We start from the raw sequence: 16,712 nt of genomic DNA, 5'->3' as shown, positions 1-16,712 counted from the left end.
AGCTCCTGTGCACGCAGAGGTCCCAGAGACGTGGACAGAGCAGGGAAGCAGGCCGCTCCCCCAAGACACACCCGCGGGCATGTTTTAGACCCACAGGTAGAACAAAGCGAGAGGATGGAGTCCAGAGGAATTCTTCCTCACAAACTGACCCAACCCTGCCGGGACACGTGCCAACCCGACGCCCCCCAGGCTGCCTTCTCCAAGGTTGCCCCTGCTCCGTCAAGTGAGAGTCCAAACCTACTCCGTGTGCCCATTGTACAGCCGGAGCTAAGTCAAGAGCCCCGGAGTCACAGGAAACCCAGGGCCTATTTCGAGGGAAAGTGCGTGCCCAAGGTCACCCCGGGGGCCGGGCCATGTGGCAGAGCTGGGACCAGAGCCAGGACCCCAGATTGGAGGTCGGAGTTCCTCGTGGGGCACCGGGGGCCTCATAGGGACACGGAGCACTGTCACCCTTCACACCTGCCACGGCTCCTGTCTCTGTGATGCTCTCTCTCTTCCTCCCTCTCCAGCACCTCTGCTCCCTGCCTCTCACCCCCACCCCGGGCCCTTGGAGTATATCTGTGCTCACACCTTTCCTGGAATGCCCAGCCCCAAACCACCTCCCCTGACGTCCGGTCACCTACCATCTTGTTTTCTACCGTGTGTGTGTGTGCGTGTGTGTGTGTGTGTGTGTGTTGTGTGGGTGAAATTGCTCTTTTACCGGTGATTCCCGACGATGAAAAACTGTATTTATTTTTGCACAAAAATTTGCTGACACAAAACCCACGCTGGTTGTTTAACGGACAGATTAGATCTCCCCTGCCATCCCTGCCCCCGCCACCCCTGCCCCTGCTTCACCACCGCCAGCCAGCCACCTGCGGCAGGAAAGGCACCAGCACTGCCCCTTCATCACCTTCGTCACAAACGCTTACCCGTCATCATCCGAAGCAGCGGCAACAGCCCTGAGGCCCTCATCTCGTCTTTGCTCCAGACCTGTCTACTCAACACCTCACCCGGACCAGGCACTGTGCCGGGAGCTTTCCGCACACCCTCTCGTTTACTCCTCCCAGCGAGATGGCCCTGCCCTGTGGAGGGAGTGTGCTTATCTGTTATACCCATTCTACAGATAAGGAAACTGAGACACTGAAGGGTTCCTTTCTTTACTTTTTTCTTTTTTCTTTCTTTCTTTCTTTTTTTTTTTTTTTTTTTTGCTTTTTGTTTGTTTATGCATTTGCTTTGTTTTTTTTTAGAGTTCACATAGGAGTGAAACCAGACTTGTCTTTCTCAGGCTGACTGACCTCACTTGGCACCCAGCCCGCTTGGTCCCGCCATGTTGTCACTAACGGCAGGCTCTCCTCCTTTCCACGGCCGCGTCGTATTCCACCGCACATGTACGTGTACGTATACATAGACGTATACACAGCCCACCTTCTTACCCACCCGTCTGCTGATGGACACCCAGCTTGCTTCCCTGACGGGTTTCTCGAATTCCTAAAGTGATGGAGTCAGGAGAGGAGCCCAGGCTTGTCTGACTCATTTTCTGAAATGCTTTACATCCTCTCCCCAAAACCCAGCAAAATGGTCATCACTTTGTATCATTATTCTTCAAAGCCCTCCCAGAGATGTTAGCCCCAGACAGAAGAGCAAGCCTGGGCGCTGGCCTCGGGCTCTCGGCCCCGCCCGCCACCACGGTCCCTCCTTCCTCTCCCCAGGTTACCCCCTTGTACAAAGGCTGCCCAGGAAGGAAATCTTTGCCCCAAAGGTCAGGCCTCCGTGTGAGTGACTGCATTCAATAAGCATTCCTGCAATTCAGTCTGCATTTATTGAGCACCACTGGCTGAGCCAAAGGGACACAGAAGGAAACAAAAGGGGAACAGAGCCTACTCAAATGGAATGTGGGGGACAGACTTCAAATCAATCATTCCAGGAGGGACAGAGCAACAAAGAGAGGAGCTGGTTGTAAAAGGAGAGTGGAATGGAACAACCTAACCTAGTCTGGGAAATCCAAGGGAACTTCCTGGAGGAAGTAACAGTTAAGCTGAGACCCGAATGGCAAGTGGGAGTGAGCTTAGGCAAAAAGGAGAGTATGTTGGGGCTACCAGGCAAGAGTTCTGCTGGAGGACACAAGGCGTGCAAAGGCCCTGAGGTGGGAAAGGCACCTCCTCTTCGAGGAACCAAAGGGAGCATCAGGCGACAGTGCAAGTGGACATGGGAAGGTGGGAGAGACCAGAAATTGAGGAGGTCGTACCAGCCTCATGGAGAGTGGAGGACAGGTGGTGGTGGGGACAGGGGGCAGTTCTCTCTGGCGCTGGGAAAGGGAGTGCCCAGTCCAAGAAGAGAGGGTCCAGGCAAGACAGCGTGAGGCCCAGAGCAAGCAGCCGGAAGGGCCGATGGGGTGGAGGAAACGTTATGGATGGTGCTTGGCGATTATGCAGGGAGAATCAATTGCACAGGCTGTTGCCTGCCTGGCACAGGGACATGAACACTGAAATGTCAGGCCTGTGATCTGAGAGCATCGCCCAGCAGCCGGCGAGGGAGTGCATGGCCCCACGGGTGCAGGCAAAGATGGGGAAATGAAAAGAAACCCCAGCACCCTCTCATAGAAACGGGGCATCCCAGATGGCGCTGGCATGGAAGGGCCAGGAGCGTGTGCTTTCCTGAGCTCTTGTGCACGCACTTCGCTCCACTCCCGGAGACGCGGGCAGGGAGAGAGGGAGGCTGGGCCGGGGACGCAGCGTGAGTCTGCAGATACATTTTAAACACGCAAATCAGGAGCAGGGAAGAGAGCGGAGAAACTGCCAGTCGTCTGCTCCCTGGGGCACACTGGAGGAAGAGGGAGGCCGCTGGAGGGAGAGCCCGAGGGGCCTGCCTCACCCCTGTCTCTGCTGCGCTGACTCAGTGCCTGCCTCTTCTCCCTTCCCGAAGCGGGTGTGATGTGCAAGGGGAGACGCTGCAGTTGGGAGAGAGAAGCGGCCCACGCAGGCCATCCGGGTGTCACAGGAATCGCCACCATACCCGCGGGGAGGGCTTCGGAGCCCCGACGCCGGGCCTGGCACCATCAGGAGCCCTCTCCGGGAGTCAGCACATCTCATCCTCGCTCCGAGAGGCATCATCATCCTCGCTGCGCAGACAGGGAAACTGAGGCTCGCAGGGAAGCGACGTGGCCAAAGTCGCCCTGCCAACAAGAGCCGAGCCGAGGGTGGAAGTCTATGCCAGGTGGAGGGTCTGCACGGCCCCCGGATCCACAGCGGCCAAGGAAACACACCAGGCCTAGGAGAACCGGCTCCGGGAAAGAGCTGAAAGCCCCGGACACGCAGTCCCTAGCGGAAGGAAGAGGCCAAGGGGAAGGCTTGTCCGGGATCCAGATTTCCCAGCCCAGTGGCCCCGTCCCCAGCGTCCGAGGCCCGGCAGGTTTTCAGGGAGCTCCTGCCTTCGGGGGGGACGCTCCTCTTAGGTTTGCTGTCGGGGCTCTGCCTGCTTAGACCTTCCTGTGGCTTCCCCTGTGACCTGGGGATAAAATCCCCAGAGCTCCGTGTGGCCTGGGAGGCCCTGCCCCTCGGCCCTCCTGGGGCACTGGCTGCTCCCACTGTCCCGTTCCCAGCCCCCGGCCATCCCCTGAGACCCCACCTGTCATAATCCCAGCACTCATCTGCCTGACGTGTCTCGTTCGTGCTTTCTCTTTTTTCTTTACCATCTCTCCTGCGTACGGGAATGTCGGCTCCCGCGTGCAGGGAACGCGTGTGTCCTGCTCCCTGCTACGTCTCCAGCATCCAGAACCATGCCTGGCACATAGTAGGTGCTCAATAAACATCTGTTGAAGAACGGGGGTGGGCAGTGCCCAACCAGGTTTCCCGCATGAGGTCAGGGCTCAGCACACAGGGAAACTGAGGCCCCCAGTGGAGGACAGGGGCTTGGGGGCGGGCTTGCCACGGAGCTGGGATCCTTCTGCTGCCCCGCATGCCTCCTTTCCACACCACGTGTCACAGTCTCCTCTCCCTCATCCCCTCATCCCCCTTTGCCCTGACACCTGCCCTCCTCATCCACCCCTGCCTCAGGCCGGACACTCCGGGGCATCACGGCCTGCTGGCCACGCTTGCTTGGGGCGGAGGTGATTTCATGACGAGGTTCAGTGCCAGACCTTTGTTCCAGACCCAGCTGCACCACTTCCTTGTCGTCTACTTCCAGGAAGTGCCTCGGCCAACCTGAGCCTCCGTGTCCTCACCTGGAAGAGGTAGGCTCTGGGAGGTGGGCAGGTGAGAGCAGGAGTCCAGGGCCCGGCTCGGACAGAGTACACTTCCCCTTAACTCAGAAGGACAATATGCTAGCTCTGCCCCCGCATCCCGGCTCTACATGACTGTTCTGTCCCGCCGGGTGTGGGCCAGGGTCTCGGGGCACTGGGTCCGCCTGCCTCAGCCCCTCTCTTCCAACAAGAGGCATATTTGTCCTTCCAGCCTGTCCGTCCACACCCTCTGCGTGGCTCAGACCCTGTGTCATTCCTTCCAGGCTGCTCGTCCCTCAGCCCAGGCTGGGGCTTGTGACCCCCACACTCACACACGTGCACACAGGTGCGTGCATGGGCAGCCTCGGACACACACGTGCACACACACAGCTGCAGAGCTGTGCTGGGGAGATGCGACGCTGGAGTGCTCACGCACACACATCACCCACTCACACTTACGCGCACGCAGACACACTCGTGCGCCCATGCCCGCGCACCACACCTCTCACAGGTGCACGCACGCACGGACCACAGGCGTGAGCGTCCACACGCGCATGCTCATCCACAGGAATGCACAACACCGGGGCCTTCCTTTGAGGCCTCCTCTCCCTCATGCACCGCCAGCCGGGCAGACCCTCGTGCAGGTCGGTTACGGGGAAGCACACGCGTGGTTCGTGAACGCATTCGGCACCACGCAGGTAGAGGTGAACAGGCGTGTGCACTCCATGTATCCCTGCGGACGCGTGCCCGCGGGTGTGTCTGCACAACCATGTTCCCCACTCAGCTGTGTGTCCCACAAGGGCCTTCCCCAGCGTGGTGATGGGCCACAGAGGGTCTGCCCAGAGTCTGGGCTGGACTCTGAGGAGAGGAGACCCCAAACCCTGCCAGGCCAGACAGCCAGACTGCCTGGAGCCAGGAGCCCCAGAGACCAGCAGCTGCTGCGAGGCCTTCCCATGCCCAGGACTGGGGTCAACAGCACCATCTGCTGTCGGCTTCTGGAACTGTCCTTCAGAGGGCCTCAGGCTGGCTGGCCCTCAGCTGGCTTTCCGGAAAGACCTGGGTCAGGGTCACGATCCTGAGAATAAGCTGGGGTTGAGGGGACATCCCGATACCGAGATCTAGAATAAGGCTCATCATCAGAACCTCCTGGGAAGGTTCGTACCCAAGCTGGGCACCACTCCACTTTTATGAATGGGGAAACTGGGGCCCCAAGTCAGGGAGTCATGAGATCACTGGTTATCCTGGGAAGAAAGGCACGGCAATGTCTTTCTTTCTTTTCTTTTTTTTTTTTTTTTTAATTTTACAGAGAAAGAGAGAGAGTGAGAGAGAGGGAACACAAGCAGGGGAAGAGGGAGAGGGAGAAGCAGGCTTCCTGACAAGCAGGGAGCCCGATGTGGGGCTCGATCTCATGACCCCGGGATCATGAACGGAGCTAAAGGCAGACGTTTAATGCCTGAGCCACCCAGGCACCCCTAGACAATTGCACAAATGGAATACTTTCTCAAATTCCTCATTTTGTCTCCCATCTTAAGACTGGGTTCAACAGACTTCTTTGGGGGAGCCGTGTGATGAGGCCAGCAGGCTGGGGTGAGGCAGCGGGGGACACACTGGGCCCTGTCCTCGCCAGGAAGGCCAACGGTGGTCTTACCCAAATGGTGCACACGCACTTGACCCCTGTGAAAGGAGCCGTGGAGGTGGGGGGCCCAGGCAGGAAACCGCGGAGGGACAAGAGATGGAAGGAAGGCGAGGCCACAGTCTCATGGCCCAGGACCCTGGCCCAGTGCAGGAGGCAATGTGGTCCCCCACTCGGCAGACCGGGAGCCTGAGGCCCATAGGGTGGAGCGGTTCGCAAGGTCATGGGAACCAATGGCCAGCTGGGAACTGGTCCATGTCCTCTGACTCCCAGCCCAGAGCTCTTGCCTTCCACATGGCTGGCCCCCTCCTTCCTTTGGGCTCAGAATCATCCATTCCGGGGACAGGCGGCTCTTTCCGCATCCCTGGCAACCATGGCTGCATGAGGCCCTGGAAGGGTCTGGCCAGCCTGCCCCCCAGACCAGAGGGCTTTAATGAGCCTCACGGTGCAGAGGGCCTAGAGACACGGTGGCCTTGAGTAGGTTTCTAAGCCAAGCCCTAGGCCAACCCATATCCCTGTCCTTGGCAGCCTCCTATGAAGTGGTCAATGTCACGGACACTCAGGGGCTCAGGGATTCTGAACATCGGTGGTCAGATCACGGTAGCTACTGGTTATCAGGGAATGTGGGGTTGTCTCCCCACATGTGTACCCTCCTATCCCACTTACAGACCAGGAAAGCAAGCCGCAGGAGCTTCAGGAGCCGCCCACCTGCACAGTACCCCAAGTGGCTGCACTAGGACTCAGGGCTGGGACCCTTGCCCCAAGTCCAAGCCCCCTTCCCCAGCCCTCTGTGCCAGACCCAGGCCAGGGCCATGCTTGCTTCTTTAAATCCATTCCGTGGTATTGATGCCCCACTGCCACACGGGTATGCAAACACAGAGAAGTTCATTAGCAAGTAGTTATTAAACACCTGCTGTATACCCAGTACAGTCCCACATGCTATGAATACAGCAGAGAAGTAAACCAATGAAACTCTCTTCTACTGGGAGACAGACATGCAAGATGAATCAGTGAAAGACATGCCCCATGGTGATACAGACCGTAGAGCAAAGCAGAGCATGGAGGCAGGACAGGGAGGACATGTATAGGGTATGGCTGTGACCCGACACAGGAGGAGGCTCGGGTGGTGCAACTGAGAAGGGACTGTTGGAGCAGGGACCCGAGGAATGTGAAGGAACCAGCCAGGCAGACATGCCTTCCAGGCTGAGGACCTAGCATGTGCAAAGGCCCTGAGGCGGGAGAACATGTGTGATTAATGTGCTCAAGAAACAGCAAGGAGGCCGGTGTGGCCGGAGCAGAGTGAGCAGAGTGGGGAACAGGAGGGATTGAGAGCAGGGGGAGCAGGTAGAGTCTTGTGGGCCCTCATCAGGACTCTGGCTTCCACCTTGATGGGATGGGGAGCCATTCTGAGCAGGGCAAGGGCAAGATCTAACTTGGGTTTCAAAGGGCACTTTGATATTGTGTGCTTAACAGACTGTAGAGGGAACACAGGTAGAAACACAGGTAGAAGGAGACTGCCCAGAAATCCAGGGGAGAGATAAGGTCGTATTCTGAAGGTAGACACACACACACACACACACACACACACACACACACACACACACTCATAGGGGAAGGCGTGAATGAAATCACCCTCAGCCCTAAAGGAACCAGCTATACCAAACCACTCGCTCTCTCTCACGTGGTCCTCATATGATCAAACTGCACCAGGACAGAGACCCAGCCAGGCAAGCTGATGGCAAGGCCAGGTGGGGTGACCAAGGGAGCCCAGTGTGGACTTCTGTCCACCCCAGAGATAGTCCTGTGTGACTGCAAGAAACAGCTTAAACCTTCAGCTCTTGTCCAATCCCCTCATTACCTAAGTGGGGAAACAGGCACAGAACGGCAAAGGGATTTGCCAGTCATTCAGGGAATCGGAACCAGGACACAGTCTCCTGGATCCTTGTCCAGTGCTCTCTCTCTCTCTTGTGCTGTGAGCCCAAGGTCTGCCCCAAGGACTATGGTGACAGAGGTCAGGGGCTTGGTCAGGCCTGCCCACCCTTTTCCACAGAAGAAGATTGAGGTGAGGACTGAAAAGGAACATAGCTTTGTCCACCAGAGTTCACCCTCATTCTACACCATCCATGGTCTTCGCCCCAGCCAGAATCTGGATGGATCTTCTAATGACCCAGATCTGACAAAGAGCAAAGTCTACACCCTGCCGGTGTAAGCAAAAACAAAGAAGTGACCTCGGACTTTGGCCCCTAAATCAGAGGCTTAATGAAGGCATTCAGTCAGAAAGAAAAGGATCAGCATTAACATGGTCTTCACTGTCACCACCACCACCACCACTGCCACCATCACCAACATCACCAGGATAATCACTGACATCACCACCACCACCACCACCATCACCAACATCACCAACACACCCAGCCCATCACCGTCACCAAGACCAAAACAACTACCACCACCACCCACCATCACCAATACAAGCAGCCCATCACCATCACCATCACCAATACCAATAAAGCCACCACCACTACTATCACCAATATCAACAACCCCAACACAACCAACCCATCACCACCACCACCAACACCAATACAATCACCACCACCATCACCAACATCACCAAAACAACCAACACCAACACCACCAATACAACCAACCCATCACCATCCCCCAACACCAACACCAATTACAACCACCACCACAACCATCATCAATATCACTAGGACAATCACTGAGGTCAGCAATACAGCTAACCCATCACCATCACCAATACAACCACGAACACCATCACCAACACAACCAACTCCTCACCATCACTGACACCAATACAACCACCACCACCACCATTACCAACATCACCAATACAACTAACCCATCACCATCACCACCACCATCACCAACATCACCAACACAACCAGCCCATCACCATCACTACCAATAGCACGACCACCAACATAAACACTGTCAACGCAACCATCACTGCCACCATCCCCTTCACCCCCAGCATAAACACCATCATGATAGTCATCTTCATCCTCATCACCATCCACCCCTTCCCACCATCATTGCTGAGTAGAACCGAGTTGGGTTGCACCATGGAGCTGAGGTAGCCCCCTGCAGGTGACATTGAACCCAGAAATCTAGCTGGAGAAGGGAGAGGGCTGAGACCCTGCCCCCCACCCCCAACCAGGGAGGGCCAGATGGCCTGATTAGTGGGAAAGAAAATAGAGCTGGGAGAACCGGAAAAGCTTAGTGCTGGAACTGAAGAGTAGAAGAAGACAGAACCTCTCCAGTGCAGGTGTCAGGCTGACCACAAGGAGGAAGAACTAGGAGTCTGAGTAACTAGAAAGCAGGTGACAGTGGTTCAGATGGAGAGAGGAGACCAGCCCCCCTGGAACCTGCTCATGAGGCAGGGCTCAGAGTGAATGGCTACTTGGTTAGGGTTCAGTGGGCAGGTAAGCCTATGCCAGGGGAGCGAATACCAACCTTGAATGATCATGGCTTTCTACTCCTATCATGGCCATAACCTGCACCATCACAATAAGTGGCCTTGTGACAGCCCAGCACATCTCATTACCCCGCCATGAAGCCCTAAGCTGGTTGCTCCTGCCTATCTGTGGCCGTTCTCCCTTTTTCCCTTAATGTACTTGATGGATGTCCTTCCAGCTTCTCCCGGGAAGCAGAGCCTGAGATGGACAAAAGTGGGCAGGTTTATTGGGCAAAGGCGTGGAGTTGGGCCCAAGCAGAGACTGGGCTGCAATGCCGGCTCAACAAAGGTCTCAGCAGACCCCACGAGGACCTCTTTGCAGCTGTCCTGCATCGCACGTGGGAGACGTGGCCTTGGTGTTCCATGGTACTCCCGCGGCATCTAGTCCCCGCGTGCAAGCTGCCCTGTGGGGAGGGAGCTCTCCAGCCCGGAGCCATTCTGGAGAGGGCTGACTATCGGCTGGCAGCCCTCCCAGCAGCTGCAGAAAGAAGTTCTTCAGTCCTAAAGGGGAATCTGGCTGATGCATTATAATGTCCACCACAGATGCCCACTAAACATGACATTCCCACCTTCCCTCGCAGCTGGGTGTCCCTAGGTGAATAAACTCTAGTCAATGGCATGTGAGAGAAAATTCTGTGTGTCCCTTCCAGGTTGTGCTTGAAAGGGAATTGTCATGTACTGCCCTTCCTCCTCTCCTGCTCCCTGGCTGGGATACAGCTGTGAGGGTGGGAGCTAGAGCAGCCACTTTGGGCCCAGGCAGATGCTACGTGTAGAGGGTGGCAGAGTCGCCCATCAGTTCTCCACTGCACACCTCCACATTGTTACCTATAAGAGAAATAATTTCCGTTGTGTTTAAGCATCTTGGGGGGTCTCTTTGTTGTAGCTTGTTGTTGTAGCCTCCCTCACCCTGTTTAAATAGCCACCACCTACATCATGACAGTATGACATGTGTTACAATGTGGCCATAAAGATGAAACAAAATCGTGAACAGATGACAGGATCAGAAAGTGTTGCCCTCCCTCACTCCTCTCCACCCTGTGGTCTGCCGTCTCCTTGGTGGTGGCTGTTGCTGTGGGGACTTTACCACGTTGCATGTTGCCCCTGCATTGCTAGGAGGCCCACTCCATGGGTATCCCCTCCCTGGTGACTAGAAGGATCGCTGCTCCTTTCATTTAGTCAGACCTAGATCCATCACCCCACAGGGACCCAGGACATCCCTGAGCCTCAGTCCTCTCATCCGCAAAGTGGGGATAAGAACCCCCCAGTGGGAGGCTATGAGATTAAAAGGGATGATGTGGGTGAGATGCTAGACGCAGCCCCTCCTCTTGGGACACACTCGTCATTGGCACCCACCGCCATTGTCGTGGTGGCTCCTTCCTGTCCCAGAACACTTGCGTCGATCAACATGGGAAAGCCATCCCTCAGCACCTTGCTGGGCCTTGGAAATGTGCCCGGGGAGGTGGGGGTCTGGAAATCCCACAGCTGGAGCCCACGCCTTTGTGTCACGTGACCCCCCATGAGTCCCCCAGGGAACGAGGACGGAGGTCCCCCCTCCACCACGCCGAGAATCTCTCTGACTCTTGGATGTCCCAGCCACGGCCACCGCCACCAGGAAGCCGCCCACCCGAGCACTCCCCTCTCCTCCTCAAGTCGGAGCTCGTGCGGGGAGCGCCGGGCCCCCCTGGTCGGTGCGGGGGGGCAGAGGCAGAGCCGCATCTGCCGGAGCTTCAAAGGTCTTTGACACTTGTTAATGTCTTCCCGCTTCCGTGCAAGAGGGTCTGGTTCGCATTAGCACCCCGGGCCCCGCGGTGGTCGGACGCAGGGCTTGGGCTCCGTCCAGAGAGTGTCAGACTCTGCGGGGGCTCCTCTGACTACTTATCTAACATGGAACATCGAGTGGTTTGATCTGCCAATTAGGCTCACCCGGAGCTGCTAACTGGAAGCAGATGGGTCTATACGTTACTGTACAGGAGCCCCGCATCCCCCTTCCCCCTCCAGAAGCCCTTCTCCGCCCGCCCACCCTGCACACACCTCCGGACGGCAGCAGGTCTGAGGGCCTCCTGGGGGGGTTCTGGGGTGGGACACCGGACCGGGGAGGGTCAGCCTCGCCGGCTGGTCCCAGGGTTGGAGGATGCTGTGGTTGCTGGACGGGGAGTGAGCCGGGATGAGAACCCACCCACGCGGCCCCCAATTCCCAGAAAGTCTACAAGTGACTGCCGGTTCCCTCCGCCCAGGGCTTTAGGGAGCAGGTCAGCCCCGGCCACGGGGCTGGGCGCCGGCTGCAAAGAGGCAGCGGTGGTATGAACGAAGGGGTACCCCCAGTGGTCCAAACCCACCCCCAGACCGCGTCTCCGGCCGCTCCTACCCACCCCAGGACCCCTCGAGGGCCCACCTGTCACCAAGGAGCACTGACACCCCAAGTCCATGGCACCACGGGTCCAGGCCACCGTCCTCGCTCAGCTGGACCTGGTGGCTGAGCCCCAAGCGGCCTCCCACCTCCTGTCTCAGACCCGCGCTCTTCAGTCATCTCTCTTAGAATAAAGTCCAAGTTCCTGACAATGATTGGAGCTAACACGTGACACTCGCTCTGTGCCAGGCATCCTGTGTTTCCGTGGGTCAGCTCATGTGCGACTTGGGAGGTGGGCACTGGGAGCATCACCGCATTCTACAGAGGAGAAAACTACAACCCAGGGCGGGGAGGGGTGTCCAGTGAACTCCAAAGTCATGCAGCCGGATGCCTCCCCCCTTCTGTCTCTGTCTCTCTCTGCCCCCTCTGTCTCCTTCCCTCCCTACCTCTCTCTTTCTCTCTTTCCCCCTTATATCCCTCCACCCCTTCCCCTCTCTCCCTTCATCTCCCTCCTTTTGGTGTCCTGAGTCCTCCACTAGGACACCAGCTGCCTGAGCACAGGGACCGTCCTCTTGGGCGACACTGTCTCCTCCATGCTGTAGGGGCCTGACCCTAGTAGGGCTCATGAACCACTAGTTAGTTGAGTGAATGAGTTAATGAGTGAGGGAATGAATGCACGGGGGAATGCCCCTTCCAGCACCCTTCCCTTGCTCGCGGACCTGGGCCACTCACCTTGACCATGACCTCCCTCCCCTCCCGACCTATGCCTGGTTCTCCTGGCTTCTGTCCACACAATCTGTTAACAGTTCTGGCCCATTCATTGATTCCTTCACTCAACCAGCATTTGCAGAGAGCCTTCTCTGTGCCGGGCACTTTTCTAGGTGCTCGGACAGCATCGGTGAACAAAACAGACAAAATTCCCCGCCCTCAAGGAGCTTATGGTCTACTAGGAGAGGAAAACAACACAGAAGCCAAGGAAGTAAAATGTATAGTGTATTAGTGGCGAGAGTTAAGGGAAAAGGCTAAGCAGGAGGAACCAGCCATGTGACAATCTGAGGAAGAGCATTTCAAGAAGAGGGAACAGTCAGTGCAAAGGTCCTGGGGCATATACATGGCACATTTGGGGGATGGTGAGGAAGCCACCATGGCTGCAGGGGTGTGTGGGGGGGGGGTGTCCACAGCAAGTGGGAGAGGTGGCAGGGAGACCTGTGGGTCTGATGCCAGCACAAAGACCACAATTCTTCATCTGAGACAGATGGGGAGCCTGGGCACTGGGCAAAGGAGGGATAAGAAGTGACTTAGGTTGTCAAAGGAACAGCCTGCATATTGCGGGGGCCAGGACAGAAGGGAGAGCAGCTAGGAGGCTGCTGCTGGAAGCCAGGCTTACCCCGGGATTGGGGTCTCCTCTGAAGGTAGTGCCAACCATGTTGCTGACAAGCAGGACACAGGATGAGTGAGAGGAGTCAGGCGTGACTGAAGTTTCTGGTCGGAGCAGTGGAGAGGCTGTCCAATCTGCTACAGACCTGTCTTTGCCTGGGACGCCCAGCTCCAGCTTTCTGCCTTCCCTTGGTCACCCTCTCCGTTCCCCCTGCAGCCCAGGCACCAGGGGAAAGCACATGTAGCCTGGCCCGGCCGCTGGGCCCCAGACCATAGCCAGCTGCCATCAGCTCCTACCAGCTCCCATCAACTTGGTGCCAGCCCTGCAAACGGCCAGGTCACCAAGTGAGCAGCAAATGTATTGGAGGGGACATGACAGGTGAGAAAAAGGCCACACAGAGCACAGCCTGCCCCTGACTCAGGTGGCCCAAACCAGAAAGGCACATCAGCAGGACAAACGGGAGTTAAACTCGAGCAGCTCCGGGAGCACCAAGGATTTCCTCTGCCCCAAGACAGGCAAGCCTTCCTCGGGGAGGAAGCACTGAAACTGGGTGTTGAGGGATCCGTGTGAGGCCAGCAGAGAGAAGAGAGAAGGGACAGATTGAGCACAGGGGTGAAGCCAGGCAGGAGCCACTGGGAGGAAGAGTCAGGTGCCCACCTGAGCCCCTGAGCGGTGAGGCTGGAGAGGCCAGCAGGAGCCTAGTTTTGTACCACCTGAGCGGCACACGAAGGAGGCCTGGGGGTGTTGTGTAGGCACTGGGGAGCCACGGAAGGGGTCAGAGCTGGGAAAGCCTGTGGCCGGGTGGGGTTCAGGGGACATCGCTCTGCTAGGCTGGTGTGGGAAGAGGGTCAGGGGCCCAGGAGGGGGAACCTCGAGAGATGTTTACAGGTCAGAGTGTGCCCGAAGGAGAGGACTAGGATGGCGCCCAAAATCAGGTCCTAAGAGCAACTGATGACCTTTAGGCAGAAAAGAGATGATCTGAGAACACAAAACCATAACCCCCCCCCCCGCCATTCTCCAATTCCCAGCTCCCCGACTTACAAGCTGGGTGACCCTGAGCAAGTGCATCAGCCTCTCTGAGCTTCAGTTTCCTCCTCAGGGGGGTAAAGATGTGTTGGGCTGCAGGGACAGAAGACCCACCTCCAACTACCAGAAGCAGTCACGCACGGGAAGGGACCCAGGAAGACTTCAGTGGGGTTGCTGGCTTCAGGCCGGATCCGTCAGCTCCAAAGCTTCCAAGGACCCAGCTTTTCCACCCTCCCACTTGACCTTAGGGGAGCAGAGTCCCGCTCCCCTCCACGGCTGACTTGCCCTGTGGTCCCACAGGAGCTGCTGTGTCTCAGCCTCACTAGTTCCTACAGAAAGATTCCCCGTCCCAGAAGTCCTGAGACTCCCTCTGATTAGAGCCACCCTCTGCCTGGGTCGTCCGCTCTACCCCCAGGAGCCAGGACAGAGTCAGCTTTCCCAGAACAATGTAGATCTCTTCTGGGAGGACAGGGGCGGTCAGGTAGGGCGGGAGAGAGGAGGATGCACCAGCGTGTGGCCACGGATGGTCCCAGGGACCCATCGGGCAGGGGCATCGCGGGGATTAGAGCCCGCGGTGTGAGGCACCTGTCACGGGGCCGGCAACCCTCGAGAGGCAATCATTCGTGTTGCCGCGACGTGCAAAAGACCATCATGGGAAAGAGGAATGAGATTGAGTTCGTGGTCCCCAAAGATGAAACTAAGGTCCATAAATAGAAATCCCAAAGAGGCGGGTTTGATTCAATCTAACGAAAATTTCGAGCAGCCGGCGTTGTCCTCTGTGAGCCTCCCGTCACTGGAGGGGAACAAGGAGGATGAGGAGCTCAGCTCAGGGCAGCTGCAGAACGAGGCGTGGAGCAGTTCTCTGAGGTCGGCGGGATTCCACGGTTCTCTCTCTAAGGGCGGTCCGCAAGGCAGAACCAGGAAAAGGAGGTCATTATCTCTTAAAAAAAAATTTTAAACCAAGGCATCAGAAGCACGTAAGAAAAGAGAATTAAGAGCTTAAAAGTCCCTGAGCCTGACAATCTGGTCCCGAGGGCGAGGGGAACGCGACACAGACACATCCAGGAGCAGAAGGCAGAGCGGCTCGCTGCAAGTTCGGGGCTGGGTGAGGTCTCCTCCTGGGACCCAGGAGCAGGGGACGGAGGAGGGATGGCACGCACCGCGGTCCATCCTGGGGGTCTTCCCCCTGCAGTCTCCAGCCTGGGAGACAGGCCAGGGCTCAGGACTGTGGGAAGAGGACAGAGGCGAAGGACAGCCAGGAACAGCCTCTCGGGGGACCCAGGACATCATCCTGTGTGCACGGACGCTGGCAGTGGGCGCCAGGAGGACAAGGTCGGATGCCCAGTCAGGGTCCCCAATATCTAGCCACAGCTAGATTTCCAAGCCTGATTCTCACACCGGCCACCCTCAGGCCCCAGCCTCCTGGCACCCCAGCCTCCTGGCACCCCACCTTTGTCCCCGCTGTCTCCATGAGCTATCCCCACACTCAGACTCCCTGCCTTCTGGGCACTGCTCTGCCCTCATTTCTCTTTCCAGATGCCAGCTTCCCCCAGGGTCTTCCCCGGGCACCACATTCACCAGCCGTCTCCCTAAAATCAGAGGCTCCCCAGCACACCATAACACCTGGTGGAGAGACTGCGTCCCCCCCAAATGTGATTACAGCCCCCTTCCCCTGCGCCAACTCCCCAAGCAGGGCGTCTGGGTCTTACTCTACAGACGGTCATCGCTCCGGGGATGGGCTGTGAGGGGCTGGGGAAGTTACGTGACCTCTTGGAGGGCCCTTCTCTCCCCATCTGTAAAACAAGGACTCTAACAGTATGGGACGGATGGAGTTTGGTGAGGAAAGAGTGAACGATGTAGCAAAGCCCACAGGGAGGGTAATTCACGTTCACTGTTGTCCTCATCAGTGATGAGCACAGGTGTTTGTTCTGTATTTCTCAGAGCCGCTCAGGGTCCGACACCCAAGGCCACGAGAGATGCATGGAATTTACGATGCCGTGGCTCGAGGGAGCGGTGGAGGAGGAGAAGGGCAGGGAGAGGAGTGATTTAGCTGCTCCGTCAATATTCATGGAGCACCTGCTACGGGCCAGCTCTGGCGAGAGAAACGGGGACTGTCCCCACCATGATGGAGAAGCAGCCCCACAATGTGAAGGCAGTTCCCCCAAACTCCAGGGGATTCAAACCAAAATCCCACCACCTCCTTGAAGCATGAAAGAGGTAAATCCAGGACAAGAAGAAATGGTCCTGCCCTCCTGGCTGCAAATGAGCTTCCAGAAGTTGCTCTTGCCAGGGACGGTGTGGGGTCCGTCCAGAAACTGCACCCAGGGGAGTTCTGAGACAGTCACGGGGTCACCCCAGTCACGGGGTCACCCCAGTCACCCAGTCTTCAGGAAGCCTGAGGCTCTGACACTCTGGCTCCTACCTTCTGGCTGGCCGCCCCTGAGCCGGTCACTCAGCCTCTCCGGGCAGCAGCTTAGAAGCCTCAGCCCTGACATTCTGGCTCCCTGGGGGGCCTGGGAGGCAGAAAAGTCGGGGCTCCTCCTGCCATTGAGGGTGATGGGCATAGGCACAGCCACACTCAGGACGGCACCTTCCCCAAGCTTCGGCAGTGCTGAGATGCCAGTGCCATGGCCCACCCTGGCTCCGGAG

The sequence above is a fragment of the Martes martes genome, assembly GCF_963455335.1.
Source record: "Martes martes genome assembly, chromosome: 4".
In the NCBI taxonomy this organism is placed as follows: Eukaryota; Metazoa; Chordata; class Mammalia; order Carnivora; family Mustelidae; genus Martes; species Martes martes.
Note: the sequence above shows the minus strand (reverse complement) of the source record.